This window comes from Rhinolophus hipposideros, assembly GCF_964194185.1.
Source record: "Rhinolophus hipposideros genome assembly, chromosome: 1".
NCBI classification, from domain to species: domain Eukaryota; kingdom Metazoa; phylum Chordata; class Mammalia; order Chiroptera; family Rhinolophidae; genus Rhinolophus; species Rhinolophus hipposideros.
In genome coordinates, this window is record NC_138047.1 from 91,189,468 (window position 1) to 91,209,267 (window position 19,800).

Consider the following 19,800-nt stretch of genomic DNA (forward strand, 5'->3'; position numbering starts at 1 on the left):
GAAATACTAAATGGAAAAAAATGCTGAGACATCATTCTTTAAAAATTATCTAATCCTAATAAAAAAATCAAGGGAACAATTAGCCTTTCTTCCTCCTGCTGTACTTTATCTTTAACTATGGGAAGATAAACTTTGTTTATCTTATCTGAGGCTGCATTAAGTTTGGCAATTATTTTCCAGTCTTTACTAAATCTTGTCTTTTAGACTACCTTTGGCCAATTAGTATAAGACAGCTAAACTGCTGACTTTCATGTCTTAGCAATAGAAGATCTCTGGCTTAACCAGAGCTCTACAGCCTCTAACTCTTAAGAAACATGTCTTTATGATAATATTTTCAAAGTGTGATGAATAAGGGAAACTTTTATAAGCGGTAGCTACCGATATTGGAGAAAAGTTTAAAAGCAGCGGACCAATTAGTTTTCTTGTGTTTTTCATAGTAAATATTAAGAACTAAACTTAAATCTGTGATGCAGGTACTCTCCAGTGTTCATTTAACACCTTAGCATATTAAATAGTGGCTGGAGTACTTGTATAAGACAGATTGTTTCAAAATCATTTAAAAATAAATACATACCTTAAAGTTGAATTTATTAATTAAAATATAAATTTCTAGGTTTAGAATGATCTCAAATTTTTCAATGAAGATGGGGGAGCATGATATTTCTAGATGGGAGTTTCTCAACCACACAGATATTGGCATTTGGACTGGATAATTCTTTGTGTGGGGAGACTACAACTGTGCGTCATAGAACGTTTAGCAGCACTTGATCTTACTGACTAGATACCGATAGCATTCCCTCTATAGTAACAAACAACAGTGTCTCCAGATACTGTCAAATATTCCCAGGAGGGCAAAATGTCTCCTTTTTAAGAAATACTGATTTAGACAAAGATATGACTGTGTGATACAAAAATTAAAAGGTATCAAAAGGGATGGCAATCATTCATTGCATGTCAATGTAGGGCATCCATGTGCTAAGTCTTTTATGTACAATAACTGTCACACAGAAAATGACTTCGATGCAATGATGGCCTCCACTCAAACTATCCCAGGCAAACAGAACAGACTCATGGACCAAATGAAAATGCTCACATTATGTGGTTAATTAATTCACTGTAAAATAGCTGTTAAAGGGACAGGGGAAATGGATGGCATAGGCTAACAGATTTAATACGAGGTCTAAGTGTGGGGATCTGACGATAAAGGTAGGCGAAGTTCTATGCACTGTCTTCCTCTCTGTCATATTTCAACCTCTAGTGCTGATTGATATGATTAATATACTCATGGTTGAGATTTGAGCAGGGCGGCTCACAGACAAAAAGTACTAAATGAGAAAGACACCGATTAGCTGCTCAAGAGTTTTGAGTTTTTCCTGCATTTTCTGAGCAGAGTACATGTGGATCCACAATGGAACAGTACTGAGTGTCATCAATAGGTGACGGATTTAAGACAGACAGCTAACATCTCTGAACTGAGCCAATGGAATCTTACTCATTCTGTAGCTTTCTAAGTAAATGTTACACATTTGTGTGTTGCAAGATAACAACTTTTCTTCTCTGTTTAGCCTGTCTTACCAATTAACTTACTTATTATTTACCCTTCACACAAGCTACTTGAAGATTCATTATCTTTATTTTTTAACACATTCTGTGAGTTTTGTTTATTATAAGCTTTATTTACCATCTATGCTTTTCTTATAAATGTCATGTACTCCATAGTTTATTTGTGTTTTCCTTGAAACATAATAGGATATTCTAAACAAAAAAAACAAACAACTCGCATTGTAATACTTCCAAGAATAACCAATTTTAATGGAAAATTGACTCAGCTTGCTTAATGTTAGCCAAATAGTACATTTTGTAGAGAGGATTAAGGTCCATCTGTATCCAAACTCATTTTGTTTGTTTGGTTTGCTTCTTTAACCTGTCACTTTTCTGAACAAAGATCCCTAAAATAAATCCTAGTAATGTTTCTCTAGGTTTTCCCATCAAATATTTTTCCCCTCACAAATACATTAAGAAAACTCCTGGAAGAAAATCCACAAAATAAACAGAATATATGCATTAGATTGAATCTTACAAATAACCCTACCATATGTTATGAATATGTAAAGAAAGACAGACTTGGTAATGTTTTCTTCAGTTCTACTAAAATTTAGACAAACTGTTTCCTGACTGTAGGTCCTGATATCCCTTTTCTTAGAACACTTTAGAAGAACTTGTAAGTTCTTCATTCTCCCTTAAGATGCTTATCTTTTTGAAAGCCTCTTCCAGTTTTACCACCCAAGAATTTCTCTGTCAAAGACCCGGGAACCATCCCTTTTAAATGTAATTACCAAGAAAGATAGAGCCTCTATTTCCAATTTCTATGGTGTGGTAGTATTCTAACTTGGTGGGCATCCTACTCTAAGTTGTAAAACTGCTTTTTGTTTTGAAGATACATTTCCCCCCCTTTGGGTATGGCCCATTAGCTAACACAGATACCCTCAGATCTACCCAGCTCACTCCATACCAGTATAACAAATTTCTCCCACCAATTTTTCCAGCTGCGTTGGGCTCAGCCTGAGTTCTGTTCTCTTCCCCTTATTGCAAGAGGCTTGAAGAAAGTCTTCCTTCTTGATATACGAGGTCTGACACTTAGGTTCACATACTCATCCTAGAAAAAGTGCTACATACCTCATTGTTGAATATCACTATGATAACATTTGAAGTATTCCCCTTGGGAAGCTATGCAGTGATGCCAGTGCCTAGTCCACTCTTCAAAGCAATTTTGGAATTCTTTTTCTGGAATGGCCATCAGAGCTATTATCATATTATCCTTGATGTCCTGAATGTCATGAAAATGCCTTTCTTTCAACATTTCATTTTTCTTTGGGTAAAGAAAAAAGTAATGGGGGGCCAGATCAGGTGAGTAAGGAGGATATTTCAATACAGTTATTTGTTTACTGGCTAAAAACTCCCTCACGGACAGTGTCGTGTGAGCTGGTGCATTGTCGTGATGCAAGAGCCATGAATTGTTTGCGAAAAGTTCAGGTTGTCTAACTTTTTCACGTAGCCTTTTCAGCACTTCCAAATAGTAAACTTGGTTAATTGTCCAATTGATACAAATTCATAATGAATAATCCCTCTGATATCAAAAAAGTTTAGCAAAATCAGTGTAACAAGTCAGTGACTTAATTGTCACACCTCGTAGACATCTCTCTCAAGACTATCTATCTATCTATCTATCTATCTATCTATCTATCTATCTATCTATCTATCTATCTTTCTATCTATCTGTCTACCGTCTCTCTCTTTATGTCTCCCCGTGTCTCTCTCCTCATATATAATGCAGCATTATACCAGGAGCACAACATCTCCAAGTTCAAGGACATTAAGAGGCTGGATTAGCAGCACTGATTTTATACAGTTGTTGTTGGATCAGGAGTTTTGATGTAGTGACTCCCAACTCAGGATTTTGTCTCTCCTTCATCAGCTGCAGGTCTTCAGCCAAAACCTAGTGGATGGCTCAAGAAGCATCCCGAGGAACAGCTGACCTACTGGCACCCGTGATCCATACAGAGTTGGAAGGCACAGGTCACCCACCACAGAGAAGTTCACCACTGCCTAGAAGGTGCTGAACTATGCTTGCAGACCGATGTTGTCCAGGATGGAGGAGGCCTTGAGTGACAAGGCCGTAAGCAGTGCTGAGCCCAACATTCTGGGGTTCCCAGTGTCCAACCTGCTGCCAGCCATCCTGTTAAAAGGTGCCATGAAAGATGGGTCCCAGGCCTTGCTCCAGTGAATTCAGGTCAATGCGGCTCAGAATTTGGTGCAGATGACAGAGCATGTAGAACAGCTGCTTGAGTGTCTGCTGGAGCTGGACCACTGCCATTCAGTGTCTCCATGCCGGGTAGAAGAAGCCAGTGCTCGTGTGGGCACCCCCCCCTGCCGTGAGCACTACACAGGAGGAGAAGCGTGAGTAGCTTGTCTCTGAATTGCTCCCAGACTTCTTCAGCTCCCACTACGTATTCACCTGCATCTACACCAAGCTAGACAAGTCCACCACCCTCTCGGGCACCATCGCCATATTGCTAGGCTGTCTCGTCCATCTGTGGCTGCTACACGAGCAAACGTCTGAGCTCGAGGCTTACCAACTTGAGTCCAGTTCCACACCTGTATTTTAGTCCCCTTTATGAATGTGATGAACATTTTTCTTTCCTTCTTCAGAGTCCCTGTGAGTGTCAAAGGTTTGATATGTAGATTCTAGGCTGCAGGTCGAAGAGCCTCTTCCTCTAGTCATTGTAATAGGTTTACCCCATGGGACTCATGAACAGAAATTGATATTTCACTGGTTCCCATTGGTGTTTAATATCATAAAAGATAGCAAGGTGAAACAGCAAATTCAATCTTAGTTTGAAATTTTTACTCTCTTTTAATACATTTAATTGAAGCTTGTTTTGACCATCTTAATCCATATTATGCAAATTAATCATTACTCAGACTCCAAAAGTCAAATAGCTCAGGGGCAAAACAAGTGGTTTTTAAAAGAATGTGTTTCTTTTCTCTACCCTGGCATCCAAATAGTGTATCTGGTACTATAATTTAACCTCGGTTCATCAGTCTATATTTCTTACCAGTATAAAGGGGTAGATCGAAAACTAATTTCTAATGTGAAAAAAACATTAAATTTGTCAAAATATATCTTATCGTGATTGTTTTATGCAAAATAGAAAATAATATGTTATTTCACACAGATGCATAAATACTGTACTCTGACCACCCCCTATTCAGAATCCTGAATCAGCACATCTATTCAAACACTAATAATTGCTTAGCATTGGGTTATATACACTAGATGTTGGGCAGGCAGCTAATACTTATCCAAGTTTCAGAAAATAACATGTGCAATTGGATCTGTTTCTTTCCATTAGGATAAACATATCTGAATACTGATTGTAGCCCTGAAATGGAGTATTCAGTTATTTATAGTTTGTGTGTCTACTTTCCCCCTTAGGGTTTTTCAGTGTAGCACCATAGTTGTATCTTATAAATTCTGTAAGTAAGTAAATAAATAAATTAATTAAATATGTTGGCAAGAATGTCCTTGGCATCTTCCACAATAATGGAAGCCCAAGACCTTTGCCAGAGAAGATTCAGGAGAAGACTGCCAACCAACGGGTAATACTCATATTCCCTCAAAATGCTGAAATCTTGCCTGTGATAAAACAATTAATCATCCAACTTTGCATTAAGCACTCACTTAATTGCAATCACCATTGCACTGGGCACTGTGAGCAAAATTGGAAAAAAAAAAAATGAAGTAAGCCCTTCATTGAGATGCTTAAAACTGAACTCAGGAAACAAGACAAATATTCAATAATTAACCTCACTTTAGAATCCTGAGTACTTCAACATGAGTTCCAAGAAAACAGACATCAGCTTGCACCAAAGCAGTTTTCTGAGATGATAACTCTACTGCAGTGTGTAGTATAGGCTGGATTGAAGAGAAGATTAGTTGAGGAGATACCTATCTGTAAAGGAGTCTTTTGTAAGTTCCAGGGAAGAGAAAATGAAGGTCTGAACAAGGGCACTGGCAGTGGATACGGAAAGGAAAATTCAGATTCAAGAGATATTCATGAGGAAGGATTAATAAGTGAATGATTGGATGCAAGAGATGAGGGAGACATTAGGGGTCGAGGTTGATTCTGAAATTTCTATCTTGGGAAACCGGTGTCTGTGATGCTTCCTGAGATAGAAACACCAATTGACTGCCATCAAGATTTCCATGATGTGTGGGTGCCCAGGCAGTTCCACGATTCTCACAGGGAGAATTCATCCTGATATCTCAATTACTGTAAGTGAGGCAGGATGTGTCAGTTATAGCAAAAACGATGGCATCAGTACCAGGGCCCCTGCTTGAAAAAGGCAGTGTTGTTCACACTGCCAGAGCTGGAGCACAGTGTAGAGGAGGACGCTTTCATATTACTTGACATGAAGATTTCACATGATATTCTCCTTCTTTCCTTGCCATGCATGACCCCAGACTTTTAATCACTTAAACGCATTTTTTAGATCTATGTCATTTTTAAATTTATTTTATGACTATAGGTGCAGATTAGGCCAAGGCTATATAGTACTACATTTATATGACTGCAATTATTTAACAATTCCTACTGAAAGAAATGTGTTTATTTGAAGAATTACAGAAAAAAAAACAACACCTCAGATTCTAATTTTGATAGGAAAGGAACAACCCAAATCTCTTACAACACTGGAGCGAGTCAGGATATGTTGGTACAAGTGTCTTCTTTTACAAACTACCTGTGCCATTTGGATCTCAGCCACCACCAACATCCACTATGGCTTCAATATCTTCTCTGAGCATTCTCTTTATCTTCTGTTACTAAATGAAATCTAGTTTCCCTTGGAGACACTGTGTCACATGGGGTCTGTTATGACAGTAGTCCTGAAGCTGGAGTAGGTGGATGACTTAAATCTCTTTTTCATTTTTAAACTATACTTTCATTTTCCTTATGTGCCCACAACTTTTAATCTCACATCAGAAACTAAGTTATCTAACTCACCCTCCTTTATTTCCCAAACTGCCGTCCAGAGTGGCTGTGCCATTTTGCACCCTCACTAGCAAAACTGAGAGTTCTTGTGGCTTCACAAACTCACCAGCATCTGGTATTGTCAGTGTTCCAGATGTTGGCCAGTCTAATAGGCATATAGTACTATCTCATTATTGTAATTTGCATTTATCTGATGATATATGATGTGGAGTATATTTTCACATGCTTATTTGCCACCTGTATATCTCATTGGTGAGGTATCTGTGAATGTCTTTGGCTCCTTTTTTAATTGAGCTGTGTAGTTTTTTATTGTTCAATTTTCAGAGTTCTTTGAATACTTTGGATGCCAGTCTGTTATCAAATGTGTCTTTACAAATATTTTCTCCCAGTCTCCAGCTTGGTTTCTCATTTTCTCGACATCTCTTTCAGAGCAGGTTTTGATTTTAATGAAGTTCAGCTCATCAATTATTTCTTTCATGGATTGTGCCTGTGGTTTTTTTATCTAAAAAGTCATCACGGTATCCAAGATCACACAGGTTTTATCTTATCTTATCTTCTGGGAGGTTTAAATTTTTGCATTTTACATTTATGTTTATGATCCATTTGGAGTAAATTTTTATGAAGGGTATAAGGTCTGTGTCTAGAATTATTTATTAACTTTTTTCCACATGCATGTCCAGTGCCATATGTTTCAGAGACTGTCGTTGCTCCACTGCTTTTGCTCTTTTGTCAAAAATCAGTGGACTCTCTTTATGTCGGTCTATTTCTAGGCCCTTTATTCTGTTCCATTGATCCATCTATTCTTTCACCAAGACCATGTTTTGGTCACTGCAACTTTGTAGTAAGTCTTGAAATAAAGTAGCATCATCCCTTCAACTTTACTATTCTCCTTCAATATTGTGTTGGCTATTCTGAGTCTTTTGCTGCTCCATATAAACTTTAGGATGAATTTGTCAATATCCATAAGATACTTTTCTGGGATTTTGATTGGGATTCCATCACATTTGTAGAGCAAGTGGAGAAGAACTTAAGTCTTGTCAATATTGTCTTCTCCATACACATGGACATCCATCTTCCTTTATGCTTTCGCTTTTAGTCACTCTGCTTTGGTCCCATAGAGTCTCTTGGTTGGTAAGTATGTCAGTCATGCTCCTACCTCAGAACTTTGGGCCTTGCTGTTTCATCCTCTTGGAAAGACCTTCCACATATCCGCATAGATTATCTAGCTACCTTACCTCCTTTAAGTCTTTGATCATAAGCCATCTTTTCAGTGAGGCCTTTCTTCATACCCTGCAGTACTCAGTGTTTAATGCAGAAAATGCAAACTAATTTAAGTATTAAAACCAACAGGGATTTAATACATGAAAAATAAGTTTAGAGAAAAAAAAATGAGAAACTGAGGAAGTTCGCTATAGACTGCATTTCCAGAAATGACTCCTAGAATTTAGCTTCAACCAGTTACCTACAGACGTGGATTTAATTGATGACTAACTCTCGAACTTTATAATTATATTTTTCATCAGAAAAGATAAAAAAAAAACCTACAGAAAAATTGCCTTCACCTCATTGCCCCCTTATAAAACTCACCCAAATGCATCAAATTAGTAGATTCTTTTTTGTACCCAGACTCTTACTTTCAAGGATGTTTGGAAAATAATTTTTATCTTTCCAGACACTTGAACAGAGAGGCACAAAAGAGATGAAAATGGATGCTTTATCACAATAGTTTTAAGACAGTACACCAAGCTTTAAAAAGTTTTATGTCCCACTAACACCACTGTCAATTATCCTTTTTTTCTTTATAATTTCAAAAGCACTAATATATCTCACATAATACATATTATACTAATTGATTTTATTACAATATATCAAGCCTACTGTTAATATGTGTGATTCTGTATTGTGTAAATTGGGGCAGAATCCAAATTCAGCAGGAAAACGTACATTTATGTCAACATTTGCAAGGGCATGGGAAAGAGGAGTGGCAACCATTATTTTTGCAAGCTCTCTATTATTTTCTGAAAAGATTATCACATAGTTTTCACAAGTGGAGGACGTATAATTTTTTGAAGCTTGGGCAGTGGCAGGAATAGCCACGTTTGTATGGACAAAAAATAAACACCTCAATCTATTTTAAGCCAAAAGGCTAGGAGCTTTAGACAGTTTCCAACATGTTAGGAACTGAAAGGATGGAAAGAAAAACAGAATACATAGAATGAGATAATTTGAAAGGGAAATTCAAGTGAATTAAAACATTTTGTTGAATTTTAGTTCTTACACAGGGAAGTCTCATGGACAAGACAGATAAGATCTGCAAAATCATGGAGATTATATAATTAAGTGAATATGCACTCTGAACACACTTTTAAAATTTGTGTTTCAGTCAGGTGAGATGATTATCAGGTTATAGTTAAGTCAATGCAGATCACTAGCATAAGGTGTTTTTTTCCAGATATCTACATGTATATTCCTGAGACATAATGTATTGCATTTGACACAATCACCACTACTTCTTAATTTAGTTTACATAATAAATACTTTCTTATTTCAAAATATGTATCAAAATATGTTAAATTTTAAATACTTATTAAAAAATCCCTTACTTTATATATTCAATTTGCTTTGATATGCTTTGATGCAATTTCTATGCTCTCCATTCCTTTCAGAAGTTTCTTCTAAAATAATTTTAAAAGAAGACAGCTTTGTGATTTTGATTAATTTTTTTTCAGGGCACTTCACTGTTTTCTCATAATGGTTTAAAATATTTATGAAATTCTGTTTTTATTCTTTATGATTTACAAGCTCATTCTCAAATAATTGGAAAAACCACCACCGATTTTATTTTTTATTTGGGTAAAAATAGATACATAAAATTTTAATGTCTCTTCTAACTTCACAAACTGTACATGCATGCACTAACTCTGATATAAATTAGCTTAAATAAGAGGATGTTTTCAAAGAAAGTATTCTGTATAGTTTTATGACCAATCCTATAGCAACATGAGCCTCAAATAAATTCTATTTTGATTCTTTTTTAGAGAAGGAATTTGCAGAATGCCTTTGCTATAGGAAATAGAAATCACTGTTGAAGTTCATGTTATATCTAACCTCAACAGAAAAAAAAAATACATGCAAGTAAAAAGTGGACAAAGAAACTGAATGAATATTTCTCTGAAGAAGACATACAAAAGGCTGACAGATGTATAACAAGGTACTTAACATCACTAAAATTCAGGAAATGCAAACTGAAACCACAGAGAGATATCACCTCACGTTGTTTGGATGGCTTTTATCAAAACAAACAAAGAATAAATGTCGGTGAGGATGTGGAGAAAAGGAACCCTAGTACACTGTTGGTGGGAATGTAAATTGGTGAAGCCACTGTGGGAAACAGTATGGAATTTCTTCAAAAAATTAAAAACAAAACTACCACGTGATCTAACAATCCCACTTCTTGGTATATATTCAAAAGAATTGAAATCAGTATTTAGAAAAGGTATTTGCACTCCCATATTTATTGCAGCATTATTTATAATGGCCAGGAAATGGAAGCAACATAAATGTTCATTGACGGATGAATGAATTTAAAAATATGTGATATATGCATAAAATGGAATATCATTCAGTGTTAAAAATAAGTCCTGCTATTTATGACAATATGAATCACATGAAGATTTCATGCTATGTGAAATGAGCCAGTCATAGAAGAACATGATACCACTTATATGATGAATCTAAATAATCAAACTCATAGAAACACAGAGCAGAGTGGTGGTTATCAAAAGCTGGAGGGAGGGGAAAACAGAGAGGTATTAGTTAAAGGCTACAAAGTTTTGGTTATACAGGATAAATAAATCCTAGAGATAAACTGAAAAACATAGTGTCATGCAGGTTGTCCAGCGGGGTCTCAGCTCACACTCCCCACATAAGAACGCAGGACACAGTGAGACCAAAAAGGAACACCCATGGAGCCATAAGTAGGGGAATCATATCACTATATTCTCGCCGGCGGCATCCGCCTCTCTGCAATCCGCCCTTGCTAGCCCCCATTCTTTTTTTTGCTAGCATAGCCACGGCAGTTACATTAGTGGCCAATGACTTACAGGTCACCGCTGACGGCCAACTAACCACAGACAATGGACGTCTGATCAGAGTTGATGGCCATTTACTACCTGAGCCAGCACCTTTCTATGTGAGGCCATGAGCCTGAAATTCCTTTTTGGGGCTTTGTCCCCACACTCCACCCCTACAGGGCCTCACAATCTACGCCACAAGCATCTTCCGCGAGAGGCCCTGTGCGAGGAGCCTGGAGATGAATGCAACATCCTGGACACAGCCAGGGTATCTGAGCACAGCCAGGGTTACTAAGGGCACAACCAGTACTTTTGGGCACAGCCAGACTTTCTGGGTTTCTTAGGGTACCACCTGTCTCCCCGGACACAGCCAGCACCTCTCAGGGCACTGCCACTATCTCTGGACACAGCCACTCTTCCTGGGCTCAGACAGGGCTCTCAGGGCACTGCCACTCTCTCTGGGCCTCTCAGGGGACCGTGCTGGAACAACAGTGGCTCACAGTCAAGGTGCTTACATATTCTCGATGGCAGCCAGTAAAGACACAAATGCAAACATCCGCCAGTTCCACTACATGGTGGTGTGTTCCCAGTCAAGTAGTCCATTAAATTAGGGATGGAAAGCAATTCCCCATAGTCCATAGTCATTCGCCAGGGCTGTGCTGGGGGTGAGGGACGACTTTGACCTCACCTGCATCTCCCATGGAGGACTCAGCAAGCGTTTCCTCCTGGGAGTACAAGTCGTGCAGCCAGGACGCCTCAGCAAGCACTTCTTAGCCCACGGGGACGCAACGACCTGCTCTTTCTCTGATCTCTGCTGGTTGGAGAACCCTCCACGTCTTCCCACCCCTCCACGGGGTCCAGCTCTTCAGCAGCTGCTCCTCCTGGTCTTCTTCAGACTGAGCTTTCATACGCACAAACTTTTCCACTGCCCTTCAGAGAGCTTTGGCCGGCACCGTTTCCTGCGGAGTAAGCCATGTATGGTGAGGGGACCCTGCTCACTGTGCCATTTGTCGTGCAGAGTGTCATGTGGAATCTCTGGTCCCGCTCCCCACATAAGAATGCAGGACATGGTGAGGCCAATAAGGAACACCCATGGAGCCATAAGTAGGGGAGTCATATGACTATATTCTCGCCGGCGGCATCCGCCTTTCTGCAATCCGCCCTTGCTAGCCCCCATTCTTTTTTTTGCTAGCGTAGCCACAGCAGTTATGTTAGTGGCCAATGGCTTACGGGTCACAGCTGATGGCCAACTAGCCAGAGCTGATGGCCATTTGATCACAGTTGATGACCATTTACTACCTGAGCCAGCACCTTTCTATGTGACGCCGTGAGCCTGGAAATTCCTTCTTGGGACTTTGTCCCCACACTCCACCCCTACAGGGTATCGCCTCACAATCTACTCCACAAGCATCTTCTGCCAGGGGCCCTATGCGAGGAGCCTGGAGGGGAATGTAATATCCTGGACACAGCCAGGATATCTGAGCACAGCCAGGGTTTCTCAGGGCACCACCAGTACTTTTGGGCACAGCCAAATATCCTGGGCTTCTTATCATATAACCTGTACCCCGGGCACAGCCAGGGTTTCTCATGGCACCACCTCAGTACTTCTGGGCACAGCCAGACTTCCTGAGCTTCTTAGGGTTGCAGTGGTCTACCTGGGCACAGTCAGGACCTCTCAGGGCACTGCCACTCTCTCTGGACACAGCCAGACTTCCTGGGCTTCTTAGGGTACCACCCGTCTCCCTAGGCACAGCCAGGGTTTCTTAGGGTACCACCATGACTTCTGGACACAGCCATACTTCCTGGGCTTCTTAGGGTATCACCTGTCTCCCCGGGCTCAGTCAGGCCTCTCAGGGCACTGCCACTCTCTCAGGACACAGCAAGACTTCCAGGACTCAGCCAGGGTTCTCAGGGCACTGCCACTCTCTCTGGGCACAGCTTGACTTACTGAGTTTTAGGGTAGCACCGGTCTCCCCAGGAAAATTCAGGAACTTTCAGGGTACTGCCACTCTCTCTGGACACAGCCAGACTTGATGGACTCAGCTAGGGCTCTCAGGGCAGTGCCATTCTCTTTTGGGCACAGCCAGACTTCCTGAGTTTCTTAGGGTACCATCTGTCTCCCCCAAAAGGCAGGGTTTCTCAGGGTACAACCTCAGTACTTCTGGGCACAGCCAGACTGCCTGAGCTTCTTAGGGTTGCAGTGGTCTCCCCGGGCAAAGTCAGGACCTCCCAGGGCACTGCCACTCTTTCAGAACACAGCCAGACTTGTTGGACTCAACCAGGAATCTAAGGGCAGCTCCACTCTCTCTGGGCACAGCCAAACTTCCTGGGGTTCTTAGGGTACCACCTGTCTCCTTGTGCACAGCCAGGGTTCTCAGGGCACTGCCATTCTCTCTGGGCTCAGCCACTCTTCCTGGGTCAGCCAGGGCTCTCAGGGCACTGCCACTCTCTCTGGACACAGCCAGACTTCCTGGACTCAGCCAGGGCTCTCAGGGCTCTGCCACTCTCTCTGGGCCTCTCAGGGGACCGTGCTGGAACAACAGTGGCTCACAGTCAAGGTGCTTACATATTCTCGATGACAGCCAGTAAAAACACAAAAGCTAACATACGCCAGTTCCACTACATGGTGGTGTGTTCCCAGTCAAGTAGTCCATTAAATTAGGGATGGAAGCCAATTCCCCACAGTCGATAGTCATTTGCTAGAGCTGTCCTGGTGGTGAGGAACGACTGTGACCTCACCTGCATCTCCCATGGAGGACTCAGCAAGCGTTTCCTCCTGGGACTACAAGTCCTGCAGCCAGGATGCCTCAGCAAGCACTTCTTAGCCCACAGGGCCGCAACCACCTGCTCTTTCTCTGATCTCTGCTGGTTGAAGAACCGTCCACGTCTTTCCACCGCTCCACGGGGTCCAACTCTCCAGCAGCTGCTCCTCCTGGTCTTCTTCAGACTGAGCTTTAATACTCACAAACATTTCTACTGCCCCTCGGAGAGCTTTGGCCGGCACCCTTTCCTGCGGAATACGCCATGTATGGTGCGGGGACCCTGCTCGCTGCCCCATTTGTCCTTCAGAGTGTCATGTGCTGTTTCTGGTCCCGCTCCCCACATAAGAATGCAGGACATGGTGAGGCCAAAAAGGAACACCCACGGAGCCATAAGTAGGAAAATCATATCACCATATTCTCGCTGGCAGCATCCGCCTGTTCAATCCGCTCTTGCTAGCCCCCATTCTTTTTTTTGCTAACGTAGCCACAGCAGTTATATTAGTGGCCAATGGCTTACGGGTCACAGCTGACGGCCAACTAGCCAGAGCTGATGGCCATCTGATCAGAGTTGATGGCCATTTACTACCTGAATCAGCACCTTTCTATGTGAGGCCATGAGCCTGGAAATTCCTTCTTGGGGCTTTGTCCCCACACTCCATCCCTACAGCGTGTTGCCTCACAATCTACGCCACAAGCGTCTTCCGTGAGAAGTCCTGTGCGAGGAGCCTGCAGTTAAATACAATATCCTGGACACAGCCAGGCTCTCTGGGCACAGCCAGGGATTCTCAGGGCATCACCAGTACTTTTGGGCACAGCCAGACTTCCTGGGTCAGCCAGGGCTCTCAGGGCACTGCCACTCTCTCTGGGCCTCTCAGGGGACCGTGCTGGAACAACAGTGGCTCACAGTCAAGGTGCTTTCATATTTTCGAAGGCAGCCAGTAAAGACACAAAAGCAAACATCCGCCAGTTCCACTACATGGTGGTGTGTTCCCAGTCAAGAAATCCATTAAATTAGGGATGGAAGGCAATTTCCCATAGTCGATAGTCATTCGCCAGGGCTGTCCTGGGGGTGACGGACGACTTTGACCTCACCTGCATCTCCCATGGAGGACTCAGCAATCGTTTCCTCCTGGGACTACAAGTCCTGCATCCGTGATGCCTTAGGAAGCAGTTCCCAGCTTAAAGGGCCGGAATTACCTGCGCTTTCTCTGGTCTCTGCTGGTTGGAGAACAGTCCACGTCTTTCCATGCCTCCACCGGGTCCAGCTCTCCAGCAGCTGCTCCTCCTGTTCTTCTTCAGACTGAGCTTTCATACACACAAACTTTTGCACTGCCCTTCGGAGAGCTTTGGTCAGAACCGTTTCCTGCGGAGTATGCCATGTATGGTGCGGGGACCCTGCTCGCTGCTCCATTTGCCGTGAAGTGTGTCATGTGGGTTCTCTGGTCCCGCTCCCAACATAAGAATGCAGGACACGGTGAGACCAAAAAGGAACACCCATGGAGCCATAAGTAGGGGAATCATATCACTGTATTCTCGCCGGCGGCATCCGCCTCTCTGCAATCCGCCCTTGCTAGCCCCCATTCTTTTTTTTGCTAGTGTAGCCACAGCAGTTATATTAGTGGCCAATGGCTTACGGGTCACAGCTGACTGCCAACTAGCCAAAGCTGATGGCCATCTGATCACAGTTGATGACCATTTACTACCTGAGCCAGCGTCTTTCTATGTGAGGCCATGAGCCTGAAAATTCCTTCTCGGGGCTTTGTCCCCACACTTCACCCCTACAGGGTCTCGCCTCACAATCTATGCCACAAGCGTCTTCTGCCAGGCGCCCTATGCGAGGAGCCTGGAGGTGAATACAAGATCCTGGACACAGCCAGGTTCTCTAGGCACAGCCAGGGTTTCTCAGGGCACCACCAGTGCTTTTGGGCACAGCCAGACTTCCCGGGCTTCTTAGGGTACCACCTGTCTCCCCGGGCACAGCCAGGACCTCTCAGGGCACTGCCACTCTCTGGAAACAGCTAGACCTGCTGGACTCAGCTAGGGCTCTCAGGGCAGTGCCACTCTCTCTGGGCACAGCCCGACTTCCTGGGCTTCTTAGGGTACCACCTGTCTCCCCGGGCACAGCCAGGGTTTCTTAGGGCACCACCAGGACCTCTGGCACAGCCGGACTTCCTGGGCTTCTTAGGGTAGCATCGGTCTCCCCATACAAAGTCAGGACCTCTCAGGGCAGTGCCACTGTCTGGACACAGCCAGACTTGCTGGACTCAGCTAGGGCTCTCAGGGCAGTGCCACTCTCTCTGGGCACAATCAGACTTCCTGGGCTTCTTAGGGTACCAACTGTCTCTGCGGTCATAGCCAGGGTTTCTTTGGGCACCACCAGGACTTCTGAGCACAGTCAGACTTCCTGGGCTTCTTACGGTAGCTCCGGTTTCCCAGTGCACAGCCAGGACCTCTTAGGACACTGCCACTCTGTCTGGACAGAGCCAGACTTGGTGGACTCATCCAGGATTCTCAGGGCAGTGCCACTCTCTCTGGGCACAGCCTGTCTTCCTGGGCTTCTTAGGGTACCACCTGTCTCCCAGGCACAGCCAGGGTTTCTTAGGGCACCACCAGGACTTCTGGGCACAGCCAGACTTCCTGGGCTTCTTAGGGTAGTCCCTGTCTCCCTGGGCACATGCAGGACCTCTCAGGGCACTGCCACTCTCTCTGGGCTCAGCCACTCTCTCTGGGCACAGCCAGCCTTCCTAGGCACAGTCAGGGCTCTCAGGGCACTGCCACTCTCTCTGGGCACAACCAGATTTCCTGGGCACAGCAGGGCTCTCAGGGCTCTGCCACTCTCTCTGGGCCTCTCAGGGGACCGTGCTGGAACAACAGTGGCTCACAGTCAAGGTGCTTACATATTCTCGATGGCAGCCAGTAAAGACACAAAAGCAAACATCCGCCAGTTCCACTACATGGTGGTGTGTTCCCAGTCAAGTAGTCCATTAAATTAGGGATGGAAGGCAATTCCCCACAGTCGATAGTCATTCCCCAGGGCTGTCCTGGCGGTGAGGGAGGACTTTGACCTCACCTGCATCTCTCAGGGAGGACTCAGCAATCGTTTCCTCCTGGGACTACAAGTCCTGCATCCGGGATGCCTCAGAAGCAGTTCCCAGCTTAAAGGGCCGGAATTACCTGCGCTTTCTCTGGTCTCTGCTGGTTGGAGAACAATCCACGTCTTTCCACGCCTCCACCGGGTCCAGCTCTCCAGCAGCTGCTCCTCCTGTTCTTCTTCAGACTGAGCTTTCATAGGCACAAACTTTTGTACTGCCTTTTGGAGAGCTTTGGCCGGCACCGTTTCCTGGGTGCCTAGTATGCCTAGTATGGTGCAGGGGACCCTGCTCGCTGCTCCATTTGCCATAGAGAGTGTCATGTGGGGTCTCTGGTTCCGCTCCCCACATAATAATGCAGGACATGTTGAGGCCAAAAAGGAACACCCACGGAGCCATAGATAGGGGAGTCATACCACTATATTCTCGCCGGCGGCATCCGCCTCTCTGCAATCGATCTTGGTAGCCCCCATTCTTTTTTTTGCTAGCATAGCCACAGCAGTTATATTAGTGGCCAATGGCTTACGGGTCACAGCTGAGGGCCAACTAGCCAAAGCTGATGGCCATCTGATCACAGTTGATGGCCATTTACTACCTGAGCCAACACCTTTCTATGTGAGGCCGAGAGTCTGGAAATTCCTTCTTGGGGCTTTGCCCCTCACTCCACCCCTACAGGGTCTCGCCTCACAATCTACGCCACAAGTGTCTTCTGTGAAGGGCCCTGTGAGAGGAGCCTGTAGGTGAATGCAATATCCTGGACACAGCCAGGCTCTCTGGGCACAGCTAGGGTTTCTCAGGGCATCACCAGTACTTTTTGGCACAGCCAGACTTCCTGGGTTTCTTAGGGTCCCACCTGTCTTCCCGGGCACAGACAGGGTTACTCAGGGCACCACCTCAGTACTTCTGGGCACAGCCAGACTTCCCGGGCTTCTTTGGGTTGCATTGGTCTACCGGGGCACTGCCAGGACCTCTCAGGGCACTGCATCTCTCTCTGGACACAGCCAGACTTGCTGGACTCAGCTAGGGCTCTCAGGGTAGTGTCACACTCTCTGGGCACAGCCCGACTTCCTGGGCTTCTTAGGGTACCACCTGTATCCCCGGGCACACCCAGGGTTTCTTAGGGCACCACCAGGACTTCTGGGCACAGTCAGACTTCCTTGGCTTCTTAATGTAGCCCCTGTCTCCCTGGGCAAAGGCAGGACGTCTCAGGGCACTGCCACTCTGTCTGGACACAGCCAGACTTCCTGGACTCAGCCAGGGCTCTCAGGGCACTGCCACTCTCTCTGAAACTCTCAGAGTACCATGCTGGAACAATAGTGGCTCACAGTCAAGGTGCTTACATATTCTCGATGGCAGCCAGTAAAGACACAAAAGCAAACATCCCTCAGTTCCACTACATGGTGGTATGTTCCCAGTCAAGTAGTCCATTAAATTATGGATGGAAGGCACTTCCCCATAGTCCATAGTCATTCCCCCAGGGCTGCCCTGGGGGTGAGGAATGACTTTGACCTCACCTGCATCTCCCATGAAGGACTCAGGAAGCGTTTCCTCCTGGGACTACAAGTCCTGCAGCCAGGACGCCTCAGCAAGCACTTCTTAGCCCACAGGGCCGCAATTACCTGTGCTTTCTCTGATCTCTGCTGGTTGGAGAACAATCCATGTCTTCCCACCCCCCCACGGGGTCCAGCTCTCCCGCAGCTGCTCCTCCTGTTCTTCTTCAGACTGAGCTTTCATACGCACAAACTTTTCCACTGCCCTCGGAGAGCTTTGGCCGGCACGGTTTCCAGAGGCGTAAGTCATGTATGGTGCGGAGGACCCTGTTGGCTGTGCCATTTGTCGTGCAGAGTGTCATGTGGGGTCTCTGGTACTGCTCCCCACAAAAGAATGCAGGACATGGTGGGGCCAAAAAGGAACACCCATGGAGCCATAAGTAGGGGAATTTTATCACTATATTCTCGCTGGCGGCGTCCCCCTCTCTGCAATCCACTCTTGCTAGCCCCCATTCTTTTTTTTTGCTAGTGTAACCACAGCAGTTATATTAGTGGCCCATGGCTTACGGGTTACAGCTTAAGGCCAACTAGACACAGCCGATGGCCATCTGATCACAGTTGATGTCCATTCACTGTGCAAGCCAGCACCTTTCTATCTGAAGCTTGGAAACTGCTTTTTGGAGCTTTGTCCCCACACATTGTGCCTACAGTTAATAAGACTATTGTATAGAAATGCATATGTAAAAATGTACTAAGAGGATAGATTTATGTGAAGGGGTTTTATCACAACATAATAACAATAATAATATGTAAATAAATAAGATAGTGGGGGGAATCTTTTGGAGGTAATGGATAGCTTTATGGCATAGACTGTGATGATAGTTTCATGCATGTATACTATGGTGTTTCCCCGAAAATAAGACCTAGCGGGACAATCAGCTCTAATGGATCTTTTGAAGCAAAAATTGATATAAGACCCAATATATTATATTATATCATATCTTATCTCATCTTATGTTACCCTATCTTATCTTATCTTATCTCATCTCTTCTTATCTTCTTATATAAGATTCTGTCTTGTATTATAGTAAAATACAACTTGGTCTCATATTAATTTTTTTTCTCATAAGATGCATTAGAACCGATGGTCTGGCTAGGTCTTATTTTCGAGAAACACAGTATCTCCAACCTCATCAAGTTGTATACATCAATAATATAGAACATTTTATGTGTCATAAAGAAAGAAAAATAAATCAGTGTTGAGGTTCATGGTGTGCCTGATGTATACGCCAGTTAAATCTTGATATCAACAGATATTGTATTTCTCCCAAGTTTGATTGTTAATAGATCCCATCTACCAGCTTTCCTTATGATATTAATATGAGTGTTTGCACTTATAGCATCCCACTGCTGTTGAGAAATGATAAAATAGCGTTCATTTTCTTTTCAAAACCAGGAAAAATACTTTATTGTGATTCAACTGAATCTTTATCTCTATCTTCACGTTTCTTAAAATGACTTAAATGTTTATTTCCACACTTTCAACATTCTTGAAAATAATGTCTAAGTTTCATGACATTTAAAATTTCAATCTCAAGGTTTGGAATTATATTAAAATTCATCGTTTATGTACATCTATACATCGAGCTATTGTGAGGATTAGTTAGAATAACTACCAGCATGGTTTTGACAAGATCGAGTCTCAAAGAATGTTGTTTCTATCTCCTTTCTCCATAACTGTGACAACAACAATAATAAAAGAAATAGAGTAATATTTCCACCTCAATTTGGAAGCATGTCTCATGAGAAATGACTCAAGGAGATTTTCAAAG